This window comes from Telopea speciosissima, chromosome 5 (assembly GCF_018873765.1).
Source record: "Telopea speciosissima isolate NSW1024214 ecotype Mountain lineage chromosome 5, Tspe_v1, whole genome shotgun sequence".
Lineage (NCBI taxonomy): Eukaryota > Viridiplantae > Streptophyta > Magnoliopsida > Proteales > Proteaceae > Telopea > Telopea speciosissima.
Window position 1 is genome coordinate 40,399,761 of NC_057920.1, and position 15,305 is coordinate 40,415,065.

General features: G+C 41.1%; 1 long non-coding RNA gene across 1 annotated transcript; it reads left to right on the forward strand.

Annotated features, from left to right (window-relative positions):
• LOC122662509 lies at nt 1–450 on the forward strand. Its single transcript, XR_006333044.1, has 2 exons — nt 1–217; nt 334–450. It is a non-coding gene; the product is annotated as an uncharacterized LOC122662509 (long non-coding RNA).
• The last annotated feature ends 14,855 nt before the right edge of the window (nt 451–15,305 follow it).

Consider the following 15,305-nt stretch of genomic DNA (forward strand, 5'->3'; position numbering starts at 1 on the left):
AACCGAGGGCAAATGGAGCAATGTTTTAGTTTTGGTGAGGCACCACTTAATGATTTCACTACTTTATTCTTTTGCAGGAATTTCACATAGATCTTGTTGATGGATATGTTCCACCCGAGTTTGTAACAGATAATGGCTTCTATTTCTCGAACCCTGTGAAACATTCTCTTGATGGATCCTTTCCAGCTTGTCTGTTACGGTCCTTGTAGAATAGCATGTAAGATTTAAATTCTACTATTATAAAGACTGAATTTTGGTTGGGTTTTACTTTTCATATTTTCGACGACATGAGGTTGATGTTCTTTTAAAACCACATAAACACTTGTCTTTCAGAATGAGTGCCTAACAGAAGGCTTTTGCAGGTGATGCATAACATGGCCGAAGCAAAGTGAGTGGGTCATCGTGAAGATATACTTGGGTCTACTGTTTGAGAAATGCTTCATGTCATTAGAAACGGAAAGATTGGCATTCCACATGAATGGAATTGATCTGAAGACAAGACAGAGAAGGTGAAAGCAAGCAGATGGAGACCTGTTGTTGCATGACAAGCTCTATTTGCAAATGTATTATCTGACATCTTGAAGAGCATTGGATTGGGCATCAATTCCTAAATTTGCTAGCTTGCCACGAGTGAATTGAAATCCTTCTTTGGCCAGTTGCCAGGTATTGAAAATAGTGAGGCATGGTTTTTCTAGCCCTTCAAACTTTATTTTATTGATAAAGATAGAAATTAACATACGCTTTCTTGAGTTGTTATTTTTATTTACTTGGCAATTCTTGTTATACTTAGCATGTAAATTTATTTCACTTTCCACAAATTTTGTTGATCTGAGGTTTTTCATTGAGTCCTATTAACATGATTCATTAATTTGGATTTGTAGGTGTTTAGATATTACTTCTTTCTTACTCCACTGAAACGGGTTGCAACTAAGATGAGTGAGTCAAATCAGGGTACTTTTGTACCAAATCCCTCTGATAGTACTTCAGTACCACAGACACAGGGACCTTCTGAACCTTCTGTTAGTCAACAAGTAGAGAATCATGATAATAATGATAATGTTGACAATATTTCCCAAGTAAGTAAAAGGGGCAAGGCTAGGTCATCAATTTGTTGGACAAGTAATTGGTTCAAAATGGTTGACCCCCAAAAATTTCCAGATGGAAAGCCTAGAGCAGAATGCACTAAGTGTGGGCAGGTGTTTATGGCTCACCCCCAAAAAAATGGGACCACTGGTTTAAATAATCACATGAAAAGGTGTCCTAAACGTGATAACAAGGACATAGGCCAGATGATTTTGCAACCATCTGATGGGAATTTGAACTTGAGGAATTTGAAGATTGACCCCAATATTGTGCGAGACATGATTTTGACTTTAGTGGTAAGAAATGAACTCCCTCTAAGATTTGTAGAGTATGAAGACTTTAGGAAATTAATGTTATATGTCTATCCTGATTACTCTCTTATAAGTAGAAATACTCTTTTAAGTGATATTCATAAGGTGTTTAAGAGGGAGAAACATTCTATAAGAGAGGCGGTGAAAAATTCTGCTGGGAGAGTGTCAGTCACTATTGATTTGTGGACCTCAATAGCTAATGATGGGTATATGACACTCACTGCCCACTATATTGATCAATCATGGGTGTTGCACAAGAAGTTGATCAAGTTTTCTATATTGGCACCTCCACATTCAGGTGCTAATATTTGTGAGGGTATTCGCAAGATATTGATTGAGTGGGGCATTGAAGAGAGAATATTTTCGGTGACAGTCGATAATGCGAGTGCCAATGATGTGGGAATTAGTTATTTGAAAACAACTTTGAATGCAAAGAATGCACTAGTTTGTAAGGGGGAATTTTTTCATGTTCGATGTTGTGCTCATATTTTGGACCTTATAGTTCAAGATGACATCAAATTAATTGATGCATCTATCCAAAAGGTTAGAGATAGTATTAAATTTGTTAAGAGCTCACAAACTAGAAAGTTAAAGTTTCAAGAATGTTGCGAGCGCTTGACTTTGAATACCAGCAGGGGCTTGCATGGAGATGTAACTTCAAGATGGAATTCAACATTCCAAATGCTTAGTGATGCTTTATATTATCGGCCAGCATTTGACACTTTGGAATTTTCAGAACAGTCCTACACATTAAGCCCTACTGAGGATGAATGGAAAAAGATAGAAAAAATTTTAAAGTTGTTGGAGCCATTTGATGAGGTCACCAAGGTTCTCTCGGGTTCAAAATATCCAACCTCAAACCTCTATTTCCATAACGTGGTGCTCATTTATTTGACTTTAAATGATAGATCATTCTTAGATCAGTTCATGGCAGAAATGATACATGCCATGAGAACCAAGTTCAATAAGTATTGGGAAAAATACTCATTGGTTTTATCAGTTGCTGTCGTTTTAGATCCCCGTTACAAGTTATCGGTTCTTAAGTGGGCATTTAATAAGATCCATCATGGAAAGACCAACTTAATGAATGAGGAGATTGATCGGGTGAAAAGTGCCTTAGAAAGACTTTATGGGGAATATAAGAGCATGCCAAAAGATCAAGGGTCTTCTTCTACTGCTCATGTTGATGGTGTTTCAGCTCGTTATGCACAGGTATATTACTTTTTGACTATCTAATATTTTAACGTATGATTGACATTTCACTAGTTTTTGTGTTTAATGGTGCCTTCTTTATCTATTTTTATAGGATTATCTCTATTTCCTTATTGAGGATAATGATGTGCTCACTAATGGAAAGTCTGAGTTGGAGCAATACCTGGAAGAGCCACCCAAAACTTGGGCGGTTGATTATGATGTTCTTGCATATTGGAAGTCAAATCAGAGCCAATACCCTGATTTGGCTCGGCTGGCCTGTGATATATTGGCAATTCCTGTGTCCACAGTTGCATCTGAGTCGGCATTCAGTGCTGGTGGTAGGGTTATTGATAAATACCGAAGTAAATTGCTCCCTAAGAATGTTGAGGCTTTGGTATGCCTTCGTGATTGGATGTTCGATGTGAATTATGGAGGTAATATTTTTTTCTTTTAATCATTATGTGCATTAGTGCATATCCTTATTTTATAAGTTCAGAGTAATTACTTTAAATTTTTTTTTTGTTATAGCTGAACCGGATCTAGATCAAGATACTGAAGAATTATCTGATGCATTAGGAGATGTTTTTACAATGTATAATGCTTCTACTTTAGTGCCTACAACTTCTAACCCCCTATTATTAACTAATTATCAAGTGCAATGTGAGTTTCTATCTTGGAACTTTTCTTCATTTGATTGATTGTCTCTTTCTTTAGTTATCAATAAATGGATCTTTGAGTAGCTATTTGCCTATTTCAATTGCTTTTGTTCAATTTCAGCCTTCTGATTTTGTTTCCCTCTTCTAATTTAGTTGCTGATCTCTTTGTTTACTTCTCTAGGTTTGAGTGTGCAAGACCTGTAAAATGGGTGGAAGTGGACTATGTACTATGGAGACATTAGAGCAAGAACTTGTTTTTACTTCCAACTTCGTTGTTGATGTGGTTTAGACTTTAGAGCAAGAGAGAATATTTTTCTTATGTCAATTTGTTTAGTTGTCTGAGTTGATAATTGAATATATTAGCAGGTGTTTGTGTTATTGATCCCATATTCCCATAGTATTTGGAAAAGGGAAGCACTAATGGACATACTAGGCCACTGAGAGGTTTTGTTGAGGCCCATGCAGATGGTGGCCTTCTAGAAATCTTTGGCCTAAAGCAAGGATGGCATGCTTCATTCTAAATGATTTGTATTTCTGTGGAAAACCACAAGGAAGAGTGCATCATCAATTTAGGCTTTATTGCCTTAGCTTGGCTTACCTTTATATACTGGATATCAGTGTTTATAGTTCATACATTAAATAGAAGGACATGGACTGAAGAGCACTGTGACACCTACATTTAACTTGTACACACAACTATTCAATCTGAGAACTACCCTTAGATACACCTTCTTGCTTGTAGCTATTTATAGCAATATTAACTCCTTCAATTAGAACCAATTAATTAGTGTCTAATTTAATCCATCCAGGATATAAGGATTCCAACAAATTCAAGCACTTGGTGTATTGTGGAAAGCTTTCTTTGAAAACTAGAGAGAGAGAGAGAGGCTTACTTGAAGTTTGGAAATATGAAGCAATTGTTGCACATTAAAGGTAGATGGAAGATTGGTGAATCTGGTGCAATGGGTATGGATCACTTTTCCCTTAAAAGTAAACCATTTTTGAATTTGGATTTCCCTAACTCCAAAAATGAATACATAACATGAAAGCAAATTGGAGGAGACTATTTGTTTTTGTTATAAACAAGAAAGAAGAATTGTTAGAAGGAAGTGCAGATGTAGCCTATCTGGGCATTGAGAGCTCCTATAGATGCACTCAAGAGTTGAAACTGGAAAGAGAACTGTTGGAAGGAACTGCAGATGTAGCCTATCTGGGCATTGAGAGCTTCGGTAGATGCACTCAAGAGTTGAAACTGGAAAGACATCTCTCTTGATGGTGATGGGAACTTTAGCAAATATATCCTATTTAACAACTGAGAACCCCTGCAGTTAAAAAAAATGATTTTCAAACCATTTCATTCGAATTTATAGTGTTTTATACCGTTTAAAAAAAAAAATAGAATTCATACCATTTTTGTATCGTATGCATACCATTTTTATACCATACTAAAACCATACCGTGTTTATACTGTTTTATATACCATTTTCATACCATACCAAAACCGTACCGTGACGGTACGGTTACAATATTGAAAATAGGACTTCTAAACGGTATGGTATGATATCGGTATTGCGTACCTATTTTTGGTATCGTACCGAAACCGTACCGTTTTACAGAAACCGTACCGGTTGATAAGCCTACCTTAACCTAAACCCTAACCCGACCCGACCCTGCCAGGGTTTTTCTTGACCCGACCCGGCCCGGCCCTGATTGACCCTGATAGGGTCGGGCAGGGTCGGGTTGGCCCTGATTGACCCTGTCTTGACCCTGACCCTGACCCTGATTTTGTCTGTAATCCCATGTGCCTTTAGGGCTTTTTTTGTCTTTTGCTTTTTAATTTTTTTATTAGGCTATATATAAAAATAAATATTAGACCAAAAAAAAATTATATATATATATGCAATAGTATATACTTATAATTAATACAGGGTCGGGTTGGGTCAGGCCGGGCTAAGCCCGGGATCTAAACCCTGACCCGACCCGACCCTGCCAGGGCCAAACTATAACTAAACCCAAACCCGCCCCCAGGGTTGAAAAATCAGGGTCGGGTTCGGGCCAGGCCGGGCTCAGGGCGGGTTCAGGCGGGTTTGGGCCAGCCGGGCTGTATTGACACCCCTAGAAACCAGCCTTCAGCCCAAAAGACCTCTCCTATTCATTTTGTTGGAGAGAAGGAAGAGAGAAAGAGAAGGAGAAGGAGAAAGAGAGGAGAAGAAGAGGAAGGAGAAGGCTTGGGACCTCCTTGTGCTTGGATCCTTCAAGGTAAACCTAAACCTAGCTATTCCCTGCTATTTTCATAACCATTACCATGGCTGTAACCATGAATCTTCTCTGTTGTTGGCTGTACAACCATGTTCTCATGAGTTCTATAATAAAAATCATGTTTTGCTAACCTTAGATGCGTAGATCCTTACATGCAAGTATAAATCTGCTATGTTTGGCCTGTCATCTACCTGTGTCATGATAAACACATGCTGTAACTATCAATACCAGCCTTGGTTAACTGATTCACATGCCCATGGTTAGTTTGAAAAGAGCCTTATGGGTATAGGATTTGTTAGCTTCATAGTATGTTTGATGCAAGGCCTTGATTTCCTAAGCCAGAACTATTATAGCACTGATATACACCTGCTCTTGTGTGATTTCTGTTGTTCCTTGCATGAGCAGCCAAGCATGCTATCATAGGTACCCAAACTCCCAAGAACCCCATGCATGTTTGATTTTCCACCATACATATGTTGATTGTCATGCATAGAACCCTACTGTAACTTCTGATCATCCATGCATGCTACTGATCCAAAGATCCAAGCCAAAACAGCAATGGCTTTTGAAAATCTCGAGCTGCTCATGCACTAGGCGATTGCAGTGGTCGATTGGATCAATCATTGTGAATCAACCAGTGCAAGAAATTGAAACCTGTGTTACCCCTAGCCTATCTTTAGGCCAGTGATGCCCTGTGTGAAGCCCTGCATGTAATCCCAGCTGAAATCCATGCTCTGTACCTCTGTTTGGAGCCAATCTGACATCCCGAGACAAGTTTAGGCGACTAGACTCATATTCAGCATGGAACTATAACCCAAATCACTGATGGAACTATTGCAGTGCCATCTAAAACCCTTGGAGTGAACCCTTTCCAATTCTGTGATTGAAATCCCCACTGGTCCATTGGATGGACCAGTACCAATCAACCACTACAGGGAACCTAACCCTGTGTTATCTCAGACCTACCCCGAGGTCAGAAACACCTTCATAGAGCCATTGGTACAATCCATAATACAAAACACATCATTCCAGCCCTGTCCTTACACTTTGAGCAATGGGTTGATTGCCACTGGTCCATTGCTACTGGTTCATTGGATGGACCAGTACCAATCAACCACTACGGGGAACCTAACCCTGTGTTATCTCAGACCTACCCCGAGGTCAGAAACACCTTCATAGAGCCATTGGTACAATCCATAATACAAAACACATCATTCCAGCCCTATCCTTACACTTTGAGCAATGGGTTGATTGCCACTGGTCCATTGGATAGACCAGTCCAATCAACCAGTACTGTTTATGGTTGTGTAACTTGACCCTAACCCCTGTAATTACTTAAATTAGTACCTAGGCACCCTTTTTGGTCTGAACTCATAAACCCCATTTGATTTTGGGCCGCAGCAGCCTACTAGTCCATTGCCACTGGTCCATTGGATAGACCAGTGCCAATCGACAATCGCTGCTGTCATGGCCGTTTTGAGTCCTTCTTTGGCCTGGAGGCTAGACCAAGGTTACCCCTAGACTCCTAGGGTAATTTAATGTGTATTAATATGAAATTCTAATTTATTTACCTAGGCTTTGATTGTTTGTTCGATGATGCGTGTCCGAGCACCTTTGCGGATCGGCAGTCCTTCGAGTAAGTGGAGCATAGCCAAGGTGAGTGGAAATACACCATACGTGTAGGTGTAGCATAACTAATGAGTTATGATAACAATAACAATTTACTTTTTTATCTTTATATTTATATTCTCATGTTCTTATTGGTATTATTTGAGAACTGTTAATGGAATGCTTGCATATAAATTGTTAGCCTAAATAGAAACGAGGCCGGTGGATGGGATGCGGTTGACACCACCCGACTCGTTCGATATCATTAAAACTACTAGGCTAGATGCCATAGTCGGCTTGGAAATGAGGCTAGTGGTGGCCTATAGAATGGGATGCGGGGCACCACCCGACTCATACTATGTCATGTAGAATGCATATGGCTAGGTAATCATCACCCGTGCTACGAACCCTTGCAAACAGGGGTTAGGTGTTGGATACCACAAAAGTGTGAGACCAATGTCCTGAAGGGCATTGCTCGGTCAGTTGGCTCATCGGATCACTAGGACAGGTGATGTCTGTTGGCCCATCAGTTAATAGGGCTGGTGGTAGCACAGTGGTAACATAGAGGGCCGGTTGGGCTGACCTTGGGAAGGGATGTTGGAGCCGACTGGTTTTCTCTGATAACTCAATGGGTGTATCGTGGGAAGGGGTTAGAGGCCCGCACCAGGGATACATGTATTGGGGATTGTAGTAGCACTATACCTGCCTTAGTTTTGTCTGTTAGGTGGCTTAATAATAACAATGAATATCATCCATATAGGCTCATTGTTGTGCTTACATATGCACGCATGGTTTATATTTCATTCACGGGCTCGGTGGAGCTCACACTCTTGTATATTCTCTTTTAGGTGATTTTGCAGATACTGGTTTGCCAATGGATGATGAAACTGTAGAACTTCCATACTTTTCTGCTTCGTAAAGATCTTGTAGTTTTATTGCTTCCATCATTTCGAAAGCGTAATCTTTTTGTGTACTGTACTTTTAGACATAAATGGATATGTATATGATATAACATAGGTACTTTGGATTTTACTGTAGTTAATATAATCTATCTTTTGGATAGTTTTTATCTTCTGTGGCACTCTGATATTCATTTATTATCTTTTACCCTCATTGTGTGATTTGTGAGATGTAAATACTGCTTCTGGATCCTTGGGGATTGGTGGATGTGGTTCGACATCCAAGTCACCCGCCCGAATCCTCCCAGGGGGTGGTTTGGGGTGTGACAAAGTGATATCAGAGCGAGAAGCTCTATTTACATTCACAAACAACAGAAGTAGAATGCTTGGTGGTCTAGTGGCAAGAAAATTAAAATTTTAAATAAACACACAAATAAAAAAATAGAAGAACACAATAGGAAACTAGGTAGGTGCCAAAGCCGATAACCTTATAATTTAAAGAGCATAAAGTATTACTTTCAAAGAAAGTGGAAGTACTACTTCCAAAGACAACATGAAAGAAGAGTGCTACTAATAAACAGAAACAAACACGAACATAAAAATGGAAAATTTATATTTTAGAAAATTTAAAACTAGGTCTACTCTTGAATTAAACCTTAAGCTCGAAATGATAATTAACGATCATAGATACCTACAGACCCAATTATACCAAAATCAAACTTTGACAGCCAAGGATTTCTGTGTAATTGAAAGGGGAATAGATTACCTCCAAGACCAAACCACCTGTATTGAGAAGTTACTCAATCAATGGTCGGACCAAATCCAGTGCTTAAATTAGGACACAAAGGTGCATATTTTATTAACTCTACCTCATGATCACTGCACCCATGCATTTCAAACTTCTTATTCCAAATCATTCCATTCAAATATTTCACATACGTAAATGCTAACTCAACATATGAAATATGTTGAACCTTCCTATTGCACCCAAGTAATCTTAAATTCTGAATTCTTTCCCAAAAAATAATCATTGTTCGAACTAGATCCCTTGAAGACATTTTCCGTGGAGCATGTCATCGTTCTCCACTTCAACCTTTCAATGAACCCCTTGCTCAGAACATAGAAGTTGCTGCCTCTTCCACTAGTATACTCGAAATTCCACCTGTACATGTACCTGATGTAGGATTAAACGCTTGCCAATCCCCCAAAAGACGTCTTGTGAGGGAAGGTGTAACTTTAATTCCTTATTGCACACCAACCAATGCGCATCGCTCCCTCGCCCGAGCCGGGATCTGGGCAGGACATTTTGGATCACTCCCAACAATCTCTTCCCAAATGCATGCCCAATAACAGAGCACCCATGGCACCGGGGAGACTCGAACTCGCGACCACCTGCTCTGATACCAATTGTAGGATTAAGCGCTTGCCAATCCCTTAAAAGACGCCTTGTGAGGGAAGGTGCAACTTTAATTCCTTATTGCACACCAGCCAGCGCGCATCGCTCCCTCGCCCGAGCCAGGATCTGGGCAGGGCATTTTGGGTCACTCCCAACACCTGAGGTCCCTCCGGCACATATGCCTGCACCTCCCCCAATTACGACTACTAGAGAAACAACTGCCATCATGGCCAACATGATACAGGCCATCCAAAAACAACAACAGACCCAGTTGCAAATCCTGCAACAACAGCAAGAGTTGCTCGCCAACATGAACACTCAGTTTGTGACTGCAATGCAACAGCAGCAAGAGTTGTTAGCCAACATAAACACCCAGTTAGTCACGGCCATGCAAGGAAGAGTAGCACCTTATCCCAATTGTCCCCCGAACTTTCCTCCTATACCTCAAGTTGCACCGGATAACTCCACTACCAGAGTGATGGAGAGATTCAAAAAGCTCCATCCTCCTGCCTTCTCCAAGATTGATTCAGATCCACTACAGCCTGAGCGATGGATCAGCGCTTTAGAAAAGGCTTTCAAAGTATTGGAGTGTACGGAAGCAACATAAATTGATTTGTGCTGGGTATCAGTGGCAGAACGAAGCCGAAGCTTGGTGGAAATCAACCAAGCCTAATCTGGAGGTAGCCCATCCCAACCCCACCTGGGAGCAATTTAAGGAGGTTTTCTTTGGGAATTACTTCCTAGAAAGCTTTAGGGATGGAAAAGAAGCAGAGTTTGCGGCTCTCACTCAAGGGTCAAAATCAATGTTAGACTACCAGCAACAATTTGAGGACTTGTTTCACTTTGCTCCAGAACACTTGAGGAGCGACGCTTGCAAATCTAAGAAGTTCAAGAAGGGACTCAAGCCCGAGATTGGTGCAATATTGGCCACTCTAGAAATCCAATCATATGCCCGGATGGTTCAGAAGGCCAAGGTCGTGGAAGGTCGACTGAAAGAGAAGACTTCGGTATCGTAGGGATCAGACAAGAGGCCAAATACTTTCCAAAATTGTAACTGGCTAAACAAGTCCTTCAGGGGACCTGGTTCCAGTCCTGATCTGATACAATACTGTGGGCCAGAAATGGGTCAAGCTTATCAACCCATCCACTCTATTTCGAGTCAGCCTACACAGTACTACCGCCCAGCACCAAGCCAAGTAAGTCAGGCCTCTTTTTAGTCTATCTGTCCTACACCTGCCTATCCGCTTGCTGGACCTAGCCACAGCTATACATGTAAACAGTCCGGACACATGTCTAGAGATTGTCCTCGTCGTAGATTTCGTGCACCACGATGGGATCCACCTACTACTTGGCCTTTCCTATCCCAAAGCAACATAGTTCAAGAATAAGAATATGCCTTGACCACAGAAGGAGCTGAGGCAAATCCGGATGTGATGACAAGTACTCTATCCATATCATCCTCCCTAGTTCAAGTAATATTTGAATTCAGTGCATCAGGCCCTTTTCATTTTTCCTGCTATTTGTGAATGGATGAATTGTGCCCTCGAAAAACTTAGAACATAAATTAGTGGTTAGCACTCCTATTAGAAATATTATGAATTTAAACGAAGTATGGGAACCATGTACAGTGGAAATATATGGGTAAAATATGGTAGCTCGTCTGATCTAGTCTGACATGAAAGACTTCGATGTGATCCTAGGCATGGATTGGTTGTCCGCATATGGAGCTAATGTCATGTGAGCGGAGAAATAAGTTTTATTTAGGCTAAGAGAAGATGATGAACCCACTTGTAAGAATGTGTAATCGATAGAAGAATGGAATCAGAACTGAGGGATTTGACAAACCTTGCTCAACGAAAGGTATGGGTGGAATAATGGATCCCCGAATGTTCCCTCCGTTATTGGGAGCGAACAATAGGGATTCCATTAATACTCCAAGTCATTCTTGAGTTGAGTTAGGTATTGGAGAACCTAAAGTGAAAAGTTTATTTAGGAAGGAGCCATACAAGTTCAGCTAGTTCAGACTTATGCCTTACAACCCAATATCAGAGAAATATAGATTACTAGACGAAACCAGCAGAGATAGTTGGATCATTTGAATTCTTGAGGTATATGTATGAGGTTTGACTCTCTTTGGACTTTTATATTAAGCCGAGACTTAGATTAGTTGAACTCATAATTGATTTAGATCTTTGGTTGAGAAGTGAATATTATTGGGATCCGAATCTTGGCAGCCCAATCAAAACAAAAGAGTTATGCCGATAAGAGACGAAAGAACCTAAAGTTCACCTTGGGTGATCAGATATTTCTTTGGGTATCACCAACTAAAGGGGCGATGTGGTTCAATAAGAAAGGGATGTTGAATCTGAGAATTCACGAATAGTGGCATATTGATTGGCAAAAGTCCATGACGTATTCCATGTGTTGATGTTAAAAAAGTACATCACCAATCCGACACATGTACTTTCGGCCGAACGAGAACATCTTGACTCTAACCTAACCTATGTCGAGCAACCCAAAGAAATTCTAGCGTGGAAGGAACATAAGCTCTGCAACTGTACCGTTACTCACAGTAAAGTTTGATGGAGAAACCACACCCCCGAGGAAGCATCATGGGAAAATAAAGAAGAAATGCATAAAGAATACCCTCACTTTTTTAGCTTACAAGGTACGTCAATTTCAAGGATGAAATTCTTGTAAGGGGGGAGGAATGTTACGCCCGTGTTCAGACCCTAACCCAAACTCTGAATGTAGGTTCAGAACCCGATGGATCCTGGGTCTTACCAACTAGTAACCTGTGGTACACCGACCCGGTGCTCATTTTTAAGGGGACTCTTCGGTGATGTCATATCTACCGGTCCGGGGGCAACTACCAAACCTGGGTTGCTGTTCCATACACCAATTGATGGACAACCTAAGGTACGGCCCCGACTTAACAAAAACATGTTTAAATTTATTTCAAATGTTTAAACAACTGGTTGATGGCCACAAATTATACAAGGGCAATGCCTTAGGCATGGCACAGGCCTCAGTGGGACCCAAATGTAAAAACAATAGGGTTTTACCTACTGGTCCATCCCTACTGGTCTATTGGATCAACCAGTTGGATCGACCAGTACTCCTATACTGCACAAAATGCATCTCAGATGCATGGGGCCCAGTGTTTTGCACCCCAGGTCACCTCTCCGTACTTAGAATGACCCGAGGAAATATCGCCCTAACAATGTGATCATGTGGGGCCCACTTTGAAGCCATTTGCATGGAAAAATGGGTTTCAATAATGTGTTTTTATAAAAACACCCTTAGCAAACAAGCCTTAGTGGCTGGGTCTATATAAACCAGCCTTCAGCCTAAAAGACCTCTCCTATTCATTTTGTTGGAGTGAAGGAAGAGAGAAAGAGAAGGAGAAGGAGAAAGAGACAAGAAGAAGAGGAAGCAGAAGGCTTGGGACCTCCTTGAGCTTGGATCCTTCAAGGTAAACCTAAACCTAGCTATTCCCTGCTGTTTTCATAGCCATTACCATGGTTGTAACCATGAATCTTCTCTGTTTTTTGCAGTACAACCATGTTCTCATGAGTTCTATAATTAAAATCATGTTTTGCTAACCTTAGATCCTTAGATCCTTACATGCAAGTATAAATCTACTATGTTTGGCCTGTCATCTACCTGTGTCATGATGAACACATGCTGTAACTGTCAAAACCAGCCTTGGTTAACTTATTCACATGCCCATGGTTAGTTTGAAAAGAGCCTTATGGGTATAGGATTTGTTAGCTTCATAGTATGTTTGATGCAAGGCCTTGATTTCCTAAGCCCGAACTATTATAGCACTGATATATACCTGCTCTTGTGTGATTTCTGTTGTTCCTTGCATGAGCAGCCAAGCATGCTAGCATAGGTACCCAAACTTCCAAGAACCCCATGCATGTTTGATTTTCCACCATACATATGTTGATTGTCATGCATGGAACCCTACTGTAACTTTTGATCATCCATGCATGCTACTGATCCAAAGATCCAAGCCAAAACAGCAATGACTTTTGAAAATCTTGAGCTGCTCATGTACTGGGTGATTGCAGTGGTCGATTGGATCAACCACTGTGAATCAACCAGTGTAGGAAATTGAAACCTATGTTACCCCTAGCCTATCTTTAGGTCAGTGATGCCCTGCATGAAGCCCTGCATGTAATCCCAGCTGAAATCCATGCTCTGTACCTCTGTTTGGAGCCAATATGACATCCCGAGACAAGTTTTGGGCGACCAGACTCATATTTAGCATGAAACTATAACCCAAATCACTGATGGAACTACTGCAGTGCCATCTAAAATGCCTGGAGTGAACCCTTTCCAATTCTTTGACTGAAATCCCCACTGGTCCATTGGATGGACCAATTCCAATCAACCACTACAGGGAACCTAACCCTGTGTTATCTCAGACCTACCCTGAGGTCAAAAACACCTTCATAGAGCATTGGTACAATCCATAATACAAAACACATCATTCCAGCCCTGTCCTTACACTTTGAGTAATGCGTTAATTGCCACTGGTCCATTTGATGGACCAGTACCAATCAACCACTACAGGGAACCTAACCCTGTGTTATCTCAGACCTACCCCGAGGTCAAAAACACCTTCATAGAGCCATTGGTACAATCCATAATACAAAACACATCATTCCAGCCCTGTCCTTACACTTTGAGCAATGGGTTGATTGCCACTGGTCCATTGGATAGACCAGTCCAATCAACCAGTACTGTTCATGGTTGTGTAACATGACCCTAACCCCTGTAATTACTTTAATTAGTACCTAGGCACCCTTTTTGGTCTAAACCCACAAACCCCTTTTGATTTTGGGCCGCAGTGGCCTACTGGTCCATTGCCACTGGTCTATTGGATAGACCAGTGCCAATCAACAACCGCTACTGTCATAGCAGTTTTGAGTCCTGCTTTGGTCTGGAGGCTAGACCAAGGTTACCCCTAGTCTCCTATTGTAATTTAATGTGTATTAATATGAAATTCTAATTTATTTACCTAGGCTTTGATTGTCTGTCCAGTGACGCGTGTCCCGAGCACCTTTGTGGATCGGCAGTCCTTTGAGTAAGTGGAGCATAACTAATGAGTTATGATAACAATAACAATTTACTTTTCTGTCTTTATATTTATATTCTCATGTTCTTATTGGTATTATGTTGAGAACTGTTGATGGAATGCTTGCATATAAATTGTTAGCCTAAATAGAAACAAGGCCGGCGGATGGGATGCGGTTGACACCACCCGACTCGTTTGATATCATTAAAACTGTTAGTCTAGATGCCATAGTCAGCTTGGAAATGAGGCTAGTGGTGGCCCGTAGAATGGGATGCGGGGCACCACCCAGCTCATACTATGTCATGTAGAATGCATATGGCTAGGTAATCATCACCCGTGCTACGAACCCTTGCCAACAGGGGTTAGGTGTTGGATACCACAAAAGTGTGAGGCCAATGTCCTGAAGGGCATTGCTTGGTCAGTTGGCTCATCGGGTCACTAAGATAGGTGATGTCTGTTGGCCCATCAGTTAATAGGGCTGGTGGTAGCACAGTGGTAACCTAGAGGGCCTGTTGGGCTGACCTTAGGAAGGGATGTTGGAGTCGACTGGTTTTCTTCTACAACTCAATGGTGCATCGCGTTAAGGGGTTAGAGGCCCGCATCAGGGATACATGTATTGGGGATTGTAGTAGCACTATACCTGCCTTAGTTTTATCTGTTAGGTAGCTTAATAATAATAATGAATATCATCCATATAGGCCCATGATTGTGCTTGCATGTGCGCGTATGATTTATATTTCATTCACGGGCTCGGTGGAGCTCACACTCTTGTATATTCTCTTTTAGGTGAATTTGCAGGTACTGGTTTGC